Source organism: Coregonus clupeaformis, chromosome 14 (assembly GCF_020615455.1).
Source record: "Coregonus clupeaformis isolate EN_2021a chromosome 14, ASM2061545v1, whole genome shotgun sequence".
NCBI classification, from domain to species: Eukaryota; Metazoa; Chordata; class Actinopteri; order Salmoniformes; family Salmonidae; genus Coregonus; species Coregonus clupeaformis.
Genome location: NC_059205.1, coordinates 40470730 through 40488541, shown reverse-complemented (window position 1 = coordinate 40488541; position 17812 = coordinate 40470730). Strand labels below are relative to the sequence as shown.

General features: G+C 43.4%; 1 protein-coding gene across 3 annotated transcripts in view; it reads right to left on the bottom strand.

The window, feature by feature from the left end:
* The window catches only part of LOC121580902 (ras GTPase-activating protein nGAP-like), a 99550-nt gene that overhangs the window by 51635 nt on the left and 30103 nt on the right, over positions 1 to 17812 (bottom strand). The gene's annotated exons all lie outside the window — the stretch shown is intronic.

Sequence of the window (17812 nt, the reverse complement as noted above, 5' to 3'; positions counted from 1 at the left end):
TAGCAGGTTGAAGAGGTAATTGCAAGCCAAAGGGGGTGGGGGGTTGGGATAAAAAATTGATGTGTTGTATTCAAGATTCATCAACCCGCTGGGTGCATCTACCTGATGCTACAGGCTAGCTGTCTGGGTGGTGCATTGGTACAGAGTAGTTAGGAAGAAAGCAGATCACATAGGTCATGCCCACATGTCACTGAGCATTAGTGGAAAGTGCTATAGGTCTATTGGGGACCCTTCAGGTTTAATCAATCTCCGTGGACTAACAAGGTTGAGTCCAAAGGAGGCAGTATTCCCAGAGGTTTATTTACTATGCCGCAAGCGAGTCAGTCAATGTCTGCGTCCCAAATGGCACCCTATGCTGTTTCACAATCAATGTATTCATTGTTTATGTACAACATATGGGTAGGTGAGCTCAAATAAGACACCCTGTGCCAGTTGGCTAATTGACTGGGGTGGAGTGACTGAACAGCTCAGCTCCTTCTAAATCACTCCAACTTCCCATACAAAGATTACAGACGACGGGAACAAAATAATCCGGTGCAATTTATTACTCCTAATTTCTGACACTGAAATACAGGGACTTAAAGTTCTTTTTAAACAAGATAATCAACTAAGCTTGAGTGTGTCATCACTGGAACGTCTGTCATTAATCTTCAATGCTGAGAAGAATAGAACTGCATCCATGACGTTTTCCCCATCCCATGATAGCGCTGTACTGTGGAATGGTAGACTATACAGAGATGTAGGTGCAGAGTTAACAGGTATATTTCTGGATGCATATGAAATAATATACCACAAAGCTTCACTGCCTAAACACCCAAGAGAACGGAATCTTCTCACACCTGCTACTGTTGAAATGAAGCTAGCTACCGTGTGAAATTGACACATTTCTCAGGGGAATTCAAGGCCACAAAATAGCCTCTCCTAAGCAGGTGTAAAAATCGAATTGTAGTTTCTGTCTGTGTTTCTGAGAATATCCAACTACCACATCCACAGAAACCCATACACTTATCACTAAGTAATTACCAACAGTGTCTATTGAAGAGGAACAGGAACCATGTGTATGCCTCCAACTGAACAGATGACTTCAAATCTGTGCAGAAAAAAACTTTAAAAGATGTCATAGGTCTCCCGAGTGGCGCAGTGGTCTAAGGCACTGCATCGCAGTGCTAGCTGTGCCACTAGAGATCCTGGTTCGAATCCAGGCTCTGTCGTAGCCGGCCGCGACCGGGAGACCCATGGGGCGGCGCACAATTGGCCCAGCGTCATCCAGGGTAGGGGAGGGAATGGCCGGCAGGGATGTAGCTCAGTTGGTAGAGCATGGCGTTTGCAACGCCAGGGTTGTGGGTTCGTTTCCCACGGGGGGCCAGTATAAAAAATGATGTATGCACTCACTAACTGTAAGTCGCTCTGGATAAGAGCGTCTGCTAAATGACGTAAATGTAAATGTAAAATGTGACCATTTAGGCTAGTCAGAAGGCTGCTTTTACAAGTTCATCTGGTCTCAGGGAGGGTACGCCCCTGGCTATTCCCATTACATAACTCCTTCATGCTCGGCTGCAGAAGATTGTTTGCCTGGTTGGTTTAAGATCATTGGCTATCTAACCGTCATCATCCCGTTGTCAGGACTGAGGTCTTTGACTAGAGGCAGGGCAGGTCCTTCAGAGACTCAAACAGGTCTAATTTGATAAGATTTCATTTGCACTCATATAGCTGTAGAATACCCAATAAATATACATGAATTAAGCAACGTCAATGTGAACAACACCAGTCAAACTGTAGGCTAGCAAAGACAGATTTCAATTAAATGAAAAGGGCCGGTTTCCCAGACAAATACAGATTAGGCGCTAAACCTAGTCCTGGACTAAAAAGCACTTTCAATGAAGAATCTCCACAGCATGCTTTTTAGTCCAGGACTAGCCTAATCTGTGTGCGGGAAACCGGCCAGAAGGGTTTAACGCATTTGGGGTTTTATGAGGTGATTGGGACCTTGCACTGTGCGCAGTTTTGTAGGGTGCAACAAAGCAGTTTATTCAATGACAGGACAGGAAACACTATGTCCACCTCACTTAACATTCCCCCTGGAAACAAACAGTCAGAGGGCTTAAGGTCCTATATCTGTCTCAGACACTTTGACAGCTACAGTTGTTAGAACATTGAAAAGCATTAAAGGTCAAAGCCCCTGATTGTGTGTGTGTGCGTGTGTGTGTGTGTGTGTGTGTGTGTGTGTGGGGGGGTTGAGTCATTCAGTGCCAAATACTATGAGCCATGGTGAGCATGCCTCAGTCTGTGTGAATCACGTTTGGCACGATGCAGCACTCCGCTATCACACAAAGCTGTGATTGCTGCTTGGGCTGTGAGAGTCAGGAGAAAAGACATGGGGATAATGAATCAGAACAGCTCCACAGCTCACAGGGAGGGGATGCTTTTGGTTATTGAGTAATGAGGCTGTCACTGTGTGGGTGTCCTGGAGTTGAGCCCCCATACGGCCGTATGCTTGTTTGTGTGGCATATGGGTCTAAAAACAATTAGCAGCGAAGTCTTGCCAGCTGGAAGCTAAAGAACTTTGCCAGTTTGTGACCCGGTGGGGGTCAAAGCAAAGCACACAAATAGCAGCTACAGTGAGAGAAACGTAGGGCCCCTGTGTGTCTACTATACAGGTGTGAAAGACAGAAAGAGAACGAGAATGTGTGACTGGAACTAAGGCAACTGGCACTTGTGGCATCTATGAATACTCTGGTCAGGCCTCAGCCAGGCAGAGATGTACAGCAGCAGGCCCTGACCAGGCCCGTTCCACATGGCCAGGGAGAAATCCAACCCACCAGAGGCCTGTCTGGAATGTCTGGGAGCCAGGGTGAGGTTCTGCCACCTGTCCTGGATGGGGTTTCAGGGGCATGCTTTGGTTGCTAATCACTGCCAATATAGACTAGGTCCTCCTCTTAAACACACACACACACGCAGACGCAGACACAGACACACATGTAACACTTGTTCAAAGACGTCAACAAAACAATGTCCTTTATCTCAAGGGTGAATCACCACTCTGAATAACATAACAATTATAACGTGGGACATAAAACTACATTTTAGACTGCAACTTTGGGTAATAGCGTCATCAATTTCCCTCACTTAATACCCCCAGTGTTTGCCAGTTGTGTCCACACCCAGAGCCTCCGCTGCATAGGACAACAGAGGATGTTTTGTGTGCGGCAACAAGTCTTTAGCTCAAGCCCTACACAGACACATAGAACAACCTATACCTGTTTGTAAGCAATAGCCAGGTCACCATGGTAACCTGTAAATACAAGCAGCTCCTCCAATGACAATGGCCTGACATCCTTCATCCAGAAACCCTGGCCAAGAGGTGGGGAGAGAAAGGAAAGGGGGGGGTAGAACTGAGGTAAAAGACAAACCAGACACAGAAAGAAAGGGGTGTGATATTGAAACTGACCTACTGAACTGTACACGCCGTCTGTCACTACTGAAAAAAACCTCCCAACATCAGAATTGGGATATAACAATTAGGCTTTGGCGATATACCGTACACTGGGGTATTTCGAAATACCGACGGTATGATTTTCAATAACGTTTAAAAAATATATATAATAATTTTGCGGGGGTGAGTGCTACGCCACTGCTTATAACTATAAGAAATCTAAGATTTGTCATAAATTATATCCAGCTCAGGGCTCCAGCTATGCATTTTGTGGTCCTCTGTAGCTCAGCTGGTAGAGCACAGCGCTTGTAACGCCAAGGTAGTGGGTTTGATCCCCGGGACCACCCATACACAAAAAAACAAAAAAAATGTATGCACGCATGACTGTAAGTCGCTTTGGATAAAAGCGTCTGCTAAATGGCATATTATTATTATTATTATATTTGGTTAGCTAATTTACATTTACATTTTAGTCATTTAGCAGACGCTCTTATCCAGCGACTTACAGTTAGTGAGTGCATACATTGTTGTTGTTTTTTTCATTATATTTTTTTCATACTTGCTAGCTAAGTGGCTAGATGTCAAGATCAAGCTTCTTGGTTACAGCAGAGACATTCAATCCCCTCCTGGATCAAGATCCCTGTTACCTAAATTGTTTTGTGCGCCCCTTGTGTGCACATTCGGTAATACCGAATGTGGTACAGAAACGGAATGAACATCTGGATATTGCCCAACCCTAATAACAATAGTTGTATTGTTCTCCTCCTTAACTACCTAGGCTGAAACGGAGGCCTTTGTGTCCCAGAGGACAACAGCTAACTATTCAACAGCATCGCAAATTAGCAACCTTAAATGGCAGCTGGGGATTTAGGGGTTGAGCCTGACTGTCAAAAGGAGGAAATTACTGCAATTAACTGATTTGGAGCGTGATTGGAGATCTGTCTTTATCGAATTGTGTGGCATTCCAGCTGTACACCATGTGGGACCACAGAGAGGAGGTGACTCAGGGGGTTTGTTACAGTATGGAGGGCTATCCGTAATCACAGTAAGGTGTTCATCTCCCTCAGAGCCGCTGCTCCCTGAAGGGGGTAGGAAGACACTAGACAGACAAGGGCTCTTAAATGGCACCCTATTCCCTATGGGCCTTGGTCAAAAGTAGTGGACTATATAGGGAATAGGTTGGCATTTGGGACACACCCTTTACACTGCTGCTTTTCCCAAAAATAAATTGGATAAGGCAGCATGGGCCATAAATATCAATCATGCTTTATCTCTATGGCATAGGTTACAACAGACAGCAGCCTGGTTAATACTAGGCGAGCATATCTACTAGCTTCATGCAAATAATTTCCTTTTAGAGGAGACAAGTAATTCAAGACTGAGCTTTGTGGCCTTTGTTCTAGCCACAAATCCACCACTCCGTCACAGTCACTCATAGATAAGTAGAACCCAGTGCTTATCATCTATTACTTTGCAATAGTACCATTTTGAAATAATTTAAAACGATACAGAGGATATACAGCTCTGGAAAAAAGTAAGAGACCACTGCAAAATTATCAGTTTCTCTGGTTTTACTATTTATAGGTATGTGTTTGAGTAAAAATAAAAACAAAATTTCTCCCAAATTCCAAATAAAAAATATTGTCATTTAGAGCATTTATTTGCAGAAAATGACAACTGGTCAAAATAACAAAAAAGATGCAGTGTTATCACACCTCGAATAATGCAAAGAAAATAAGTTCATGTTCATTTTTAAACAACACAATACTAATGTTTTAACTTAGGAAGAGTTCAGAAATCAATATTTGGTGGAATAACCCTGATTTTCAATCACAGCTTTCATGCGTCATGGCATGCTCTCCACCAGTCTTTCACATTGATGTTGGGTGACTACGCCACTCCTGGCGCAGAAATTCAAGCAGCTCGGCTTTGTTTGATGGCTTGTGACCATCCAGCTTCCTCTTGATCACATTCCAGAAGTTTTCAATGGGGTTCAGGTCTGGAGATTGGGCTGGCCATTACAGGGTCTTGATCTGGTGGTCCTCCATCCACACCTTGATTGACCTGGCTGTGTGGCATGGCGCATTGTCCTGCTGGAAAAACCAAAAGGAAGCAAGTTTTCTTCCAGGACAACCTTGTACGTGGCTTGATTCATGCGTCCTTCACAAAGACAAATCTGCCCGATTCCAGCCTTGCTGAAGCACCCCCAGATCATCACCGATCCTCCACCAAATTTCACAGTGGGTGCGAGACACTATGGCTTGTAGGCCTCTCCAGGTCTCCGTCTAACCATTAGACGACCAGGTGTTGGGCAAAGCTGAAAATTGGACTCATCAGAGAAGATGACCTTACTCCAGTCCTCTACGGTCCAATCCTTATGGTCTTTTGCAAACCACAGCCTGGCTCTTCTTTGCTTCTCACTGATGAAGGGCTTTTTTCTAGCTTTGCACGACTTCAGCCCTGCCCCTAGGAGCCTGTTTCGAAATGTCCTCGCCGTGCACTTCACCCCAGCTGCCGTTTGCCATTCTTTTTGTAGGTCACTTGATGTCATCCTACGGTTGTTGAGTGACATTCGAATGAGTTGGCGGTCATCCCAGTCAGTAGAAAGTCGTTTTCGCCTTCTGCCGGTCTGTAGCTTTGTTGTCCCCAATATTTGCTGCTTGACCTTGTTCTTATGAACCGCCGTCTTTGACATTTTAAGGATGGAAGCAACCTGACGCTCACTGTATCCCTCTACCAGTAAAGCCAGAATTGAACCCTTCTTTTCCTCACTCAAAACTTTCCTTTTCAACTCCTTTGGCATTGTCAATAGTTATTTTTTGATTAATATTACTTTTGAGGTACTATTAGCACAGTTTTTTCCATCCAGCTGGTCCTATTGCAAGAGGATAGTGATGACCACAGCAGTGGTTTTTATACTTTTCCTCATTAAATAAGATTTGGTTCATGTGATCACCTAATCAGTACCTAATTCATTAGACTGAGGTGTGCCTGTGTTGGAATTCAACAGACACTGGAATGGAATGGCTGTCATACATGTAGAGATGCTGATTTAAGAAAAATGTGCAGTGGTCTCTTAATTTTTTCCACAGCTGTATATGTGAATGTATGACCATCTGAACATAAACAACTCATCTTGGCAAAGCAGTGGCACTCCATTTCTATCAGGCATGCATGAGTAAGGAAACATGACAGGAATCGGCTGGCTTAAATGCTGACATTCACAATCGAGATGGGCATGTACACCATACAATGTCCTAAAAATAAGTCTAATTCCATTCTATTAAATGCACAAATTAAAGCACATCGCTACAGGAGTGAGTGAAATTGTTTCACAAGCCCAGCCCACAGACATGCCTGGGTAATGTCCAGATTGAATTCCTATTTTTTCCCCCAATTTCATGATTACGATCTTGTCTCATCGCTGCAACTCCCCAACGGGCTCGGGAGTGGCGAAGGTCGAGTCATGCGTCCTCCGAAACATGACCCGCCAAGCCGCGCTTCTTAACACCCGCTCGCTTAACTCGGAAGCCAGCTGCACCAATGTGTCGGAGGAAACACCACTCAACTGACGACCGAAGTCAGCCTGCAGGCGCCCGGCCTGCCACAAGGAGTCGCTAGAGCGCGATGAGCCAATTAAAGCCCGCCCGGCCAAACCCTCCCCTAACCCGGACGACGTTGGGCCAATTGTGCGCCACCCTATGGGACTCCTGGTCACTACAACCCCAGGCTGTAGTGACGCCGCCACATTGCGATGCAGTGTCTTAGACCGCTGCGCCACTCGGGAGGTTGCTCTGATTTGAACAAAGCAAAATAATAATAATAATAATTTTTACAAAATTTAAACATACAAAAACATATCCCCCCTTATATTTCTGGTAAAATTCAAAACTCTATTGAGGAATTCGAAAGTTCTGAAGTTTATAAAATGTGAAGAAATGGGTAAAAAGGAAAACTGTTCTAAATTAGTCCTACTTAAGGGACAAGCATTTCTAGCAGTCCAAAAACACAGTCACACTCACAATTAATAATTTGTATTCAGTCTGTGTGTTTTCGGTATTTTGTATTATAAATGTTAGTGCAGGGCTATGTGGATAAAAGCTCTTTGACCATTTTGACATTGATGATAGCAAAGGGACATTTGAGAGGTTTCGATTCTCGAAAGACAAAACTTGTTGTGTAAACTTGCGAAATTATCACATCTGGAGCGCTACCTCCGGAGGTCACGCACAACATTCACCCGACAATTGTCCCACTCCGAGCAGGACAGTGTAGACAGAACTGTCTCTTTGATCTCAACACTCCTCCAGTATAAATAGTAATAGCAGAGCAATGTTTTTGAAACAGCTGAAATGTATAGACAGTTTCCTTATATTTGAGACTTGTTTTATTAAGTTTTTACCTGAAATTGCAGTAACAGCCTGTTAAAATCTTTTATTGTTGCAGTAGCAGCCGGCTGCACTGAGTTACAGTGGGGAGAACAAGTATTTGATACACTGCCGATTTTGCAGGTTTTCCTACTTACAAAGCATGTAGAGGTCTGTAATTTTTATCATAGGTACACTTCAACTGTGAGAGACGGAATCTAAATCAAAAATCCAGAAAATTAAATTGTATGATTTTTAAGTAATTAATTTGCATTTTATTGCATGACATAAGTATTTGATCACCTACCAACCAGTAAGAATTCCAGCTCTCACAGACCTGTTAGTTTTTCTTTAAGAAGCCCTCCTGTTCTCCACTCATTACCTGTATTAACTGCAGCTGTTTGAACTCGTTACCTGTATAAAAGACACCTGTCCACACACTCAATCAAACAGACTCCAACCTCTCCACAATGGCCAAGACCAGAGAGCTGTGTAAGGACATCAGGGATAAAATTGTAGACCTGCACAAGGCTGGGATGGGCTACAGGACAATAGGCAAGCAGCTTGGTGAGAAGGCAACAACTGTTGGCGCAATTATTAGAAAATGGAAGAAGTTCAAGATGACGGTCAATCACCCTCGGTCTGGGGCTCCATGCAAGATCTCACCTCGTGGGGCATCAATGATCATGAGGAAGGTGAGGGATCAGCCCAGAACTACACGGCAGGACCTGGTCAATGACCTGAAGAGAGCTGGGACCACAGTCTCAAAGAAAACTATTAGTAACACACTACGCAGTCATGGATTAAAATCCTGCAGCGCACGCAAGGTCCCCCTGCTCAAGCCAGCGCATGTCCAGGCCCGTCTGATGTTTGCCAATGACCATCTGGATGATCCAGAGGAGGAATGGGAGAAGGTCATGTGGTATGATGAGACAAAAATATAGCTTTTGGTCTAAACTCCACTCGCCGTGTTTGGAGGAAGAAGAAGGATGAGTACAACCCCAAGAAACACCATCCCAACCGTGAAGCATGGAGGTGGAAACATCATTATTTGGGGATGCTTTTCTGCAAAGGGGACAGGATGACTGCACCATATTGAGGGGAGGATGGATGGGGCCATGTATCGCAAGATCTTGGCCAACAACCTCCTTCCCTCAGTAAGAGCATTGATGATGGGTCGTGGCTGGGTCTTCCAGCATGACAACGACCCGAAACACACAGCCAGGGCAACTAAGGAGTGGCTCCGTAAGAAGCATCTCAAGGTCCTGGAGTGGCCTAGCTAGTATCCAGACCTGAACCCAATAGAAAATCTTTGGAGGGAGCTGAAAGTCCGTATTGCCCAGTGACAGCCCTGAAACCTGAAGGATCTGGAGAAGGTCTGTATGGAGGAGTGGGCCAAAATCGCTGCTGCAGTGTGTGCAAACCTGGTCAAGACCTAAAGGAAACGTATGATCTCTGTAATTGCAAACAAAGGTTTCTGTACCAAATATTAAGTTATGCTTTTCTGATGTATCAAATACTTACGTCATGCAATAAAATGCAAATTAATTACTTAAAAATCATACAATGTGATTTTCTGGATTTTTGTTTTAGATTCCGTCTCTCACAGTTGAAGTGTACCTATGATAAAAATTACAGACCTCTACATGCTTTGTAAGTAGGAAAACCTGCAAAATCGACAGTGTATCAAATACTTGTTCTCCCCACTGTACATAAAACTACGGAAGCCCATTCCCACCACCATAACAAAAAAATGACAGGTAATAGGCCCATCTACATTTTTAGATATGCAAGTCTAAATTTGGAGATACGCAAGTCAAAATGGTGAAATATGTTTTTTCATTTGTAACATTGTGTTGTGATTTCAGAGGTGGCACCATTGGTCCCAGAGTGGTGGGAGGGATTTGTTTTCCTGGGGCCTAGAGTTTCTCCTGATCCGGTAGGCTAACCTAACCAGGTAAAACTCTGGGTATGACATAGTAATAAATCAGCTGTAAAAAACAGTTTTATATGGGCTAAAATGGGACCAGATGTTTTCTAATCAGGTCATATGGTAAAAAATTAATAAAAGGAAAAACTCCTGGTCAAAGGGATGATGAAAACATTAAAAATACTTTCAAACAAATCATGAGGCGAATCAGTCTAAACAACAGTACTTTGTCCCTCTTTTCAATGCTTTTGTGTCAATAATCAAAAGTGCTGGGGCAAATGCCAGCTCGCCACACATTTGCCAGCGGCCCTGCTGTGCTGATCTCTGCAACGTGGATACATTTTACATTTTAGTCATTTAGATGGAAATCACCACACAATGCTACAAATGAAGAAACATAACCTACAGTGCCTTCAGAAAGTATTCATACCTGTTGACTTTTTCCACATTTTGATGTTTTACAGCCTGAATTTTAAATGGATTAAATTGAGTTTTTTTTGTAATTGGCCTACACACAATACCCCATGTCAAAGTGGAATTATGTTTTTAGAAATGTTTACAAATTAATTAAACGGAAATGTCTTGAGTCAATAAGTATTCAATCCCTTTGTTATGGCAAGCCTAAATAAGTTCAGGAGTAACACTGTGCTTAACCTCTTAAGGATCGGACCCTTTTATTCAATTTTCATCTAAAATGACAAACCCAAATCTAACTGCCTGTAGCTCAGGACCTGAAGCAAGGATATGCATATTCTTGATACCATTTGAAAGGAAAAACTTTGAAGTGTGTGGAAATGTGAAATTAATGTAGAAGAATATAACAGAATATAACACAAAAGAACATGCGTTTTCTATTTATTTTTTGGTTCCATCATCTTTGAAATGCAAGAGAAAGGCCACAATATAATAATGCAGTTTAGGCACAATTTAGATTTTGGCCACTAGATGGCAGCGGTGTGTGTGCAAAGTTCCAGATTGATCCAGTGAAGCATTGTAATACTGGACTATTTTGTATCAAGTCTGCCCAAATGTGCCGAATTGGTCAATTGATACATTTTCAAGTACATAACTATAGAGAACATACAAAAATGAAATGGTAATACAAAATGTAAGTTTACACACTCCCAGGAATGTCATACATGATGGATCATTAGCTTATATACTAACTTTCTAGATGGCCGGGCAGGGTGGGTGTGGAGCCAGAGACAGCAGGGGTTCAAACTGTAGAACCCAGTTCCTACATTTTAATATAATAATAGATTTTATCAAACAAAACTATGCTACATTTTATCTCTGGGACCCTTAGGATGACAAATCAGAGCAAGATTACTGAATGTAAGTACATTATTTACCTTCAGAGGTGAATGTATCAAACCAGTTGTCGTGATACGTTTTTTGTTGCTGTGCACTCTCCTCAAACAATAGCATGGTATGTGTTCACTGTAATAGCTACTGTAAATTGTACAGTGCAGTTAGATTAACAAGAATTTAAGCTTTCTGCCCATATAAGACATGTCTATGTCCTGGAAAGTTTGCGGTTACTTACAACAGTCATGCCTTTCACATTAGCGCACGTTAGCTCAACCGTCCCGTATACGAGACACCGATCCCGTAGAGGTCCCTCTGTGTGCAATAATAGTGTTTAACATGATTATTGAATGACTACCTCATCTCTGTACCCCACACATACAGATAATTGTAAGGTTCCTCAGTCGAGTAGTGAATTTGAAACCCAGATTCAACCACAAAAACCAGGGAGGTTTTTTCAATGCCTCGCAAAGAAGGGCTCCTATTGGTAGACTGGTAAAAATTGAATATCCCTTTGAGCATGGTGAAGTTATTAATTACACTTTGGATGGTGTATCAATACACCAAGTCACTACAAATATACAGGCATTCTTCTTAACTCAGTTGCCAGAAAGGAAGGAAACCGCTGAGGGATTTAATCATGAGGCCAATGGTGACTGCAGAAAATGTCGCAAAGCTCATTGCGAGCTCACAGAACAGCGCTCCGGGCAGCTGAGCGGAAATGGAAGAAAACTAAACTCCCTGCCGACCTGGCATCTTTTCACTCCCTCCTCTCTACATTTTCTTCATCTGTTTCTGCTGCTAAGGCCACTTTCTACCACTCTAAATTCCAAGCATCTGCCTCTAACCCTAGGAAGCTCTTTGCCACATTCTCCTCACTGCTGAATCCCCCCCCCCTCTCTGTGGATGACTTCGTCAACCACTTTGAAAAGAAGGTTGACGACATCCGATCCTCGTTTGTTAAGTCTAATGACACTGCTGGTCCTGCTCACACTGCCCTACCCTATGCTTTGACTTCTTTCTCCCCTCTCTCTCCAGATAAAATCTTGCGACTAGTGACTGCAGGCCGCCCAACAACCTGCCCGCTTGACCCCATCCCCTCCTCTCTTCTCCAGACCATCTCCGGTGACCTTCTCCCCTACCTCACCTCGCTGATCAACTCATCCTTGACCGCTGGCTATGTCCCTTCCGTCTTCAAGAGAGCGAGAGTTGCACCCCCTTCTCAAAAAAACCAACACTCGATCCCACTGATGTCAACAACTACAGACCAGTATCCCTTCTTTCTTTTCTTTCCAAAACTATTGAGTGTGCCGTCTTTAGCCAACTCTCTTGCTATCTCTCTCAGAATGACCTTCTTGATCCAAACCAGTCAGGTTTCAGGACTGGTCATTCAACTGAGACTGCTCTTCTCTGTGTCACGGAGGCTCTCCGCACTGCTAAAGCTAACTCTCTCTCCTCTGCTCTTGTCCTTCTAGACCTGTCTGCTGCCTTTGATACTGTGAACCATCAGATCCTCCTCTCCACCCTCTCCGAGCTGGGCATCTCCGGCGCGGCTCACTCCTGGATTGCGTCCTACCTGACCGGTCGCTCCTACCAAGTGGCGTGGCGAGAAGCTGTCTCCGCACCACGTGCTCTCACCACTGGTGTCCCCCAGGGCTCAGTTCTAGGCCCTCTCCTTTTCTCCCTATACACCAAGTCACTTGGCTCTGTCATATCCTCACATGGCCTCTCCTATCATTGCTACGCTGACGATACACAACTAATCTTCTCCTTTCCCCCTTCTGATAACCAGGTGGCGAATCGCATCTCTGCATGTCTGGCAGACATATCAGTATGGATGACGGATCACCACCTCAAGCTGAACCCTGGCAAGACGGAGCTGCTCTTCCTCCCGGGGAAGGACTGCCCGCTCCATGATCTCGCCATCACGGTTGACAACTCCGTTGTGTCCTCCTCCCAGAGTGCGAAGAGCCTTGGCGTGACCCTGGACAACACCCTGTCGTTCTCCGCTAACATCAAGGCGGTGACCCGATCCTGCAGGTTCATGCTCTACAACATTCGGAGAGTACGACCCTGCCTTACACAGGAAGCGGCACAGGTCCTAATCCAGGCACTTGTCATCTCCCGTCTGGATTACTGCAACTCGCTGTTGGCTGGGCTCCCTGCCTGTGCCATTAAACCCCTACAACTCATCCAGAATGCCGCAGCCCGTCTGGTGTCCAACCTTCCCAAGTTCTCTCAAGTCACCCCCCTCCTCCGCACACTCCACTGGCTTCCAGTTGAAGCTCGCATCCGTTACAAGACCATGGTGCTTGCCTACGGAGCTGTGAGGGGAACGGCACCTCCGTACCTTCAGGCTCTGATCAGTCCCTACACCCAAACGAGGGCATTGCGTTCATCCACCTCTGGCCTGCTGGCTCCCCTTCCTCTGCGGAAGCATAGTTCCCGCTCAGCCCAGTCAAAACTGTTCGCTGCTCTGGCACCCCAATGGTGGAACAAGCTCCCTCACGACGCCAGGACAGCGGAGTCACTCACCACCTTCCGGAGACATTTGAAACCCCACCTCTTTAAGGAATACCTGGGATAGGATAAAGTAATCCTTCTACCCCCCACCCCCCAAAAAAAATTTTAAAAAAAATAAAATAAAAATTTGGTAAAGTGGTTATCCCACTGGCTATAGGGTGAATGCACCAATTTGTAAGTCGCTCTGGATAAGAGCGTCTGCTAAATGACGTAAATGTAAATGTAAATGTAAAGCAATTAACTTTTTATCCTGGATACAGAGTGTTATGTTTGGGGCAAATTCAATACATTACTGAGTACCACCTTCCATATTTTCAAGCATAGTGGTGGCTGCATCATGTTATGGGTATGCTTGTAATTGTTAAGGACTGGGGAGTTTTTCAGGATATAAACAAAAACGGAATGGAGCTAGGCACAGGCAAAATCCTAGAGGAAAACCTGGTTCAGTCTGTTTTCCACCAGACACTGGGAGATGAATTCACCTTAAACACAAAGCCAAATCTACACTGGAGTTGCTTACCAAGAAGACAGTGAATGTTCCTGAGTGGCCAAGTTACAGTTTTCACATAAATCTGCTTGAAAATCTATGGAAAGACTTGAAAATAGTTGTCTAGCAATGATCAACAATCAATTTGAGAGCTTGAAGAATTTTGAAAAGAATAATGGGCAAATAAAGCTCGTAGAGTCTTACCCAGAAACACTCACTGCTATAATCACTGCCAAAGGTGATTCTAACATGAATTGACTCAGGGGTGCGAATATTTATTTAAATGAGATATCGGTATTTGGTTTTCATTTTCAATACATTTGCTAACATTTCGAAAAACATGTTTTCACTTTGTCATTATGGGGTAATGTATGCACTCACTAACTGTACGTCGCTCTGGATAAGAGCGTCTGCTAACTGACTAAAATGTAAAATGTATATGGGTGCAAAAAAACTACAATTTAATCCATTTTGAATTCAGATTGTAACACAACAAAATGTGGAATAAGTCAATGGGTATAAATACTTTCTGAAGGCATGTATGATCATTATGCATTGTATTTTTGGGCGGTGGGAATGGGCTTCCATATAAAACAGCTCAACATCTCAACTCCCAAGTGAATTATTGCCACGTTTTCAGTTGAAATTTGCTTTTACCACAGCCTAATGATGTGCATGATATTGATAAAAATAAGCATGGTTGTTGTAACGTTATAAGGTATGCCTACTGTACTTTTATATTTGTATTACAGGGATAATAGGTCATTTTTGATAGGCTAACGTTACTTGATGAAGACATGTTAGGTTTAGTTAGCAGTAGTTTTGCCTTGAAGATCAAATATAATGAGTGTACGGACGAGAAAATAAATCCTTTAATTGTCTGAACATGTTTGTGAATTGTTGCGCTATTCAAGACAAGAGTGTAATATGGTTTTGTTGCAATAATTAAGAGTGCTGGCCTAAATATAGTTTGCAATGCTTAGCCTCCTGGCTAGTGGCTTCTCTGACATTTACAGTACTTTTGAGCTGCGAAGCAAGAATGTCAACCGAACCCTCTCTTGGCTCATGACAATCCCGTCGCTAATGTGAATTGAAAAGTGTATGTACATATTATGTAAATTGAAATGTTTTCCTGATAGGGCTTATTCTCACGGAATAGAGTTTTGTTCCTGTGGCGAGCTCACTCCAGAACCCAATGACATTGTTAAAGATTTAAATAGGCTGCCATCAGTGAGGTTTCTCACATTTGGATGAGCTATTTTCTTGTTGCAAAAGGGTCAACCCTACGTACTAGGAGAATGGGAAGGGGTGGTGCCTCTGAGGTCAAACGGTTGTGATAATGGTTGCGTCCCAAATGGCAGCCTATTCCCAACATAGTTCACTACTTTCGACCGGGGCCCATAGGGCTTAAGTCAAAAGTAGTGTACTATATTGGGAAGATGGTGCCATTCGGGAATTAACCAATGTCATATCGTATCACTTCAAGCCTATAACCTACTAGAGCATGTGGGTTATCATTCATTGAAGAGGTGTGCAGACACACTCAAGCTTATCTCACGTAGCTATCAAAGACGTTGTTCATATCTGACAAACAAATGATTCCCTTTATTCAGGACATTGTTGCCAGACAGTGGTCCATGATAAGAGAAGTCCCTCTTAATACATACAGCCCCCCCTGCTCAAAGGCCTCACTCCGGCAGATGCCCCAAATGAAATTTGAAAGCCATAGTTGGTTTTCCCAGGACTGGCTCCAACGTTGGCCCAAGCTTTGAAAGGTTAATGAGTTCTTAGGTGCTGCTGCCACAATCTTTTTGTTAAAGCATGGTATATTTATTTGCAGAGTGGCATTTGCATACAAAAGGAGGGGTATGCAGTTTCCCCTCCGCATGCAGCAGGCTCTGCCTTTGTGAGGCTGCTGCTGTTCCTCCAACTGTGGCCCCCAGGTCAGCAACCACAACTTCACAGCACTCACAGAGCAACCAACCTTTAAATGGTAATATTTTTGGGCGGAAGATGCCCACAGCAATCTAATTTAGGTTCAACACATCACAGAACAGGCGGGCGGCACGAGACAAACTGAACGCTTTTAGTTCATGCACATGGATGCATACGGTTTCATTATCGTCCAATTAGCATGAGTTTTAATTTATTTTCATGAGAGGCCTCATCAGACTGCTTGTTGTAAGAAATGCAGGCAGGCCTGTACTGTGACTCTACAATGAGGAAGCCCACATGTTGTTTACTATACCAAGGAGAAGTAAAACATCAAATAGAGAGCACTTTCAGTTACAGGCTAGTACAACAGGCAGTAGGCTCCATGGAGGCTTCCTAACACGTACAATACCAGTCAAAGGTTTGGACAAACCTACTAATTCAAGTGTTTTTTGTTATTTTTACTATTGTGTAGTAACCAAAAAAAGTGTTAAACAAATCAAAATATATTTTATATTTGTGATTCTTCTAATAGCCACCCTTTGCCTTGATGACAACTTTGGCATTCTCTCAACCAACTTCACCTGGAATGCTTTTCCAACAGTCTTGAAGGAGTTCCCACATATGCTTAGCACTTGTTGGCTGCTTTTCCTTCACTCTGCCGTCCGACTCATCCCAAACCATCTCAATTGGGTTGAGGTCGGGAGATTGTGGAGGCCAGGTCATCTAATGTAGCACTCCATCACTCTCCTTCTTGGTAAAATAGCCATTACACAGCCTGGAGGTGTGTTGGGCCATTGTCCTGTTGAAAAACAAATGATTGTCCCACTAAGCCCAAACCACATGGGATGGCGTATAGCTATAGAATGCTGTGGTAGCCATGCTGGTTAAGTGTGCCTTGAATTCTAAATAAATCACAGACAATGTCACCAGCAAAGCACCCCACACCGTAACACCTCCTTCCTCCATGCTTTATGGTGGGAACTACACATGCGGAGATCATCCGTTCACCTGCACCGCGTCCCCTCTGAACAGTTGATGTTGAGATGTGTCTGTGACTTGAACACTGTAAAGCATTTATTTGGGCTGCAATTTCTGAGGCTGGTAACTCTAATGAACTTATCCTCTGCAGCAGAGGTAACTCTGGGTCTTCCATTCCTGTGGCGGTCCTCATGAGAGCCAGTTTCTTCATAGCGCTTGATGGTTTTTGCGACTGCACTTTCAAAGTTCTTGACAATTTCCGTATTGACTGACCATGTCTTAAAGTAATGATGGACTGTCGTTTCTCTTTGCTTATTTGAGCTGTTCTTGTCATAATATGGACTTGGTCTTTTACCAAATAGGGCTATCTTCTGTATACCAACCCTACATTGTCACAACACAACTGATTAGCTCAAACGCATTAAGGAAAGAAATTCCACAAATTAACTTTTAAGAAGGCACACCTGTTAATTGAAATGCAATCCAGGTGACAACCTCATGAAGCTGGTTGAGAGAATGCCAAGAGTGTCCAAAGCTGTCATCAAGGCAAAGGGTGGCTATTTGAAGAATCTCAAATATAAAATATATTTTGATTTGTTTAACACTTTTTTTGTTACTACATGATTCCATATGTGTTATTTCATAGTTTTGATGTCTTCACTAATATTCTACAATGTAAAAAATAGTACAAATAAAGAAAAACCTTTGAATGAGTAGGTCCAAACTTTTGACTGGTAGTGTGTGTGTATACAGTTGAAGTCGGAAGTTTACATACACACATTTCTTGTTAACAAACTATCGTTTTGGCAAGTTGGTTAGGAAATCTACTTTGTGCATGATACAAGTAATTT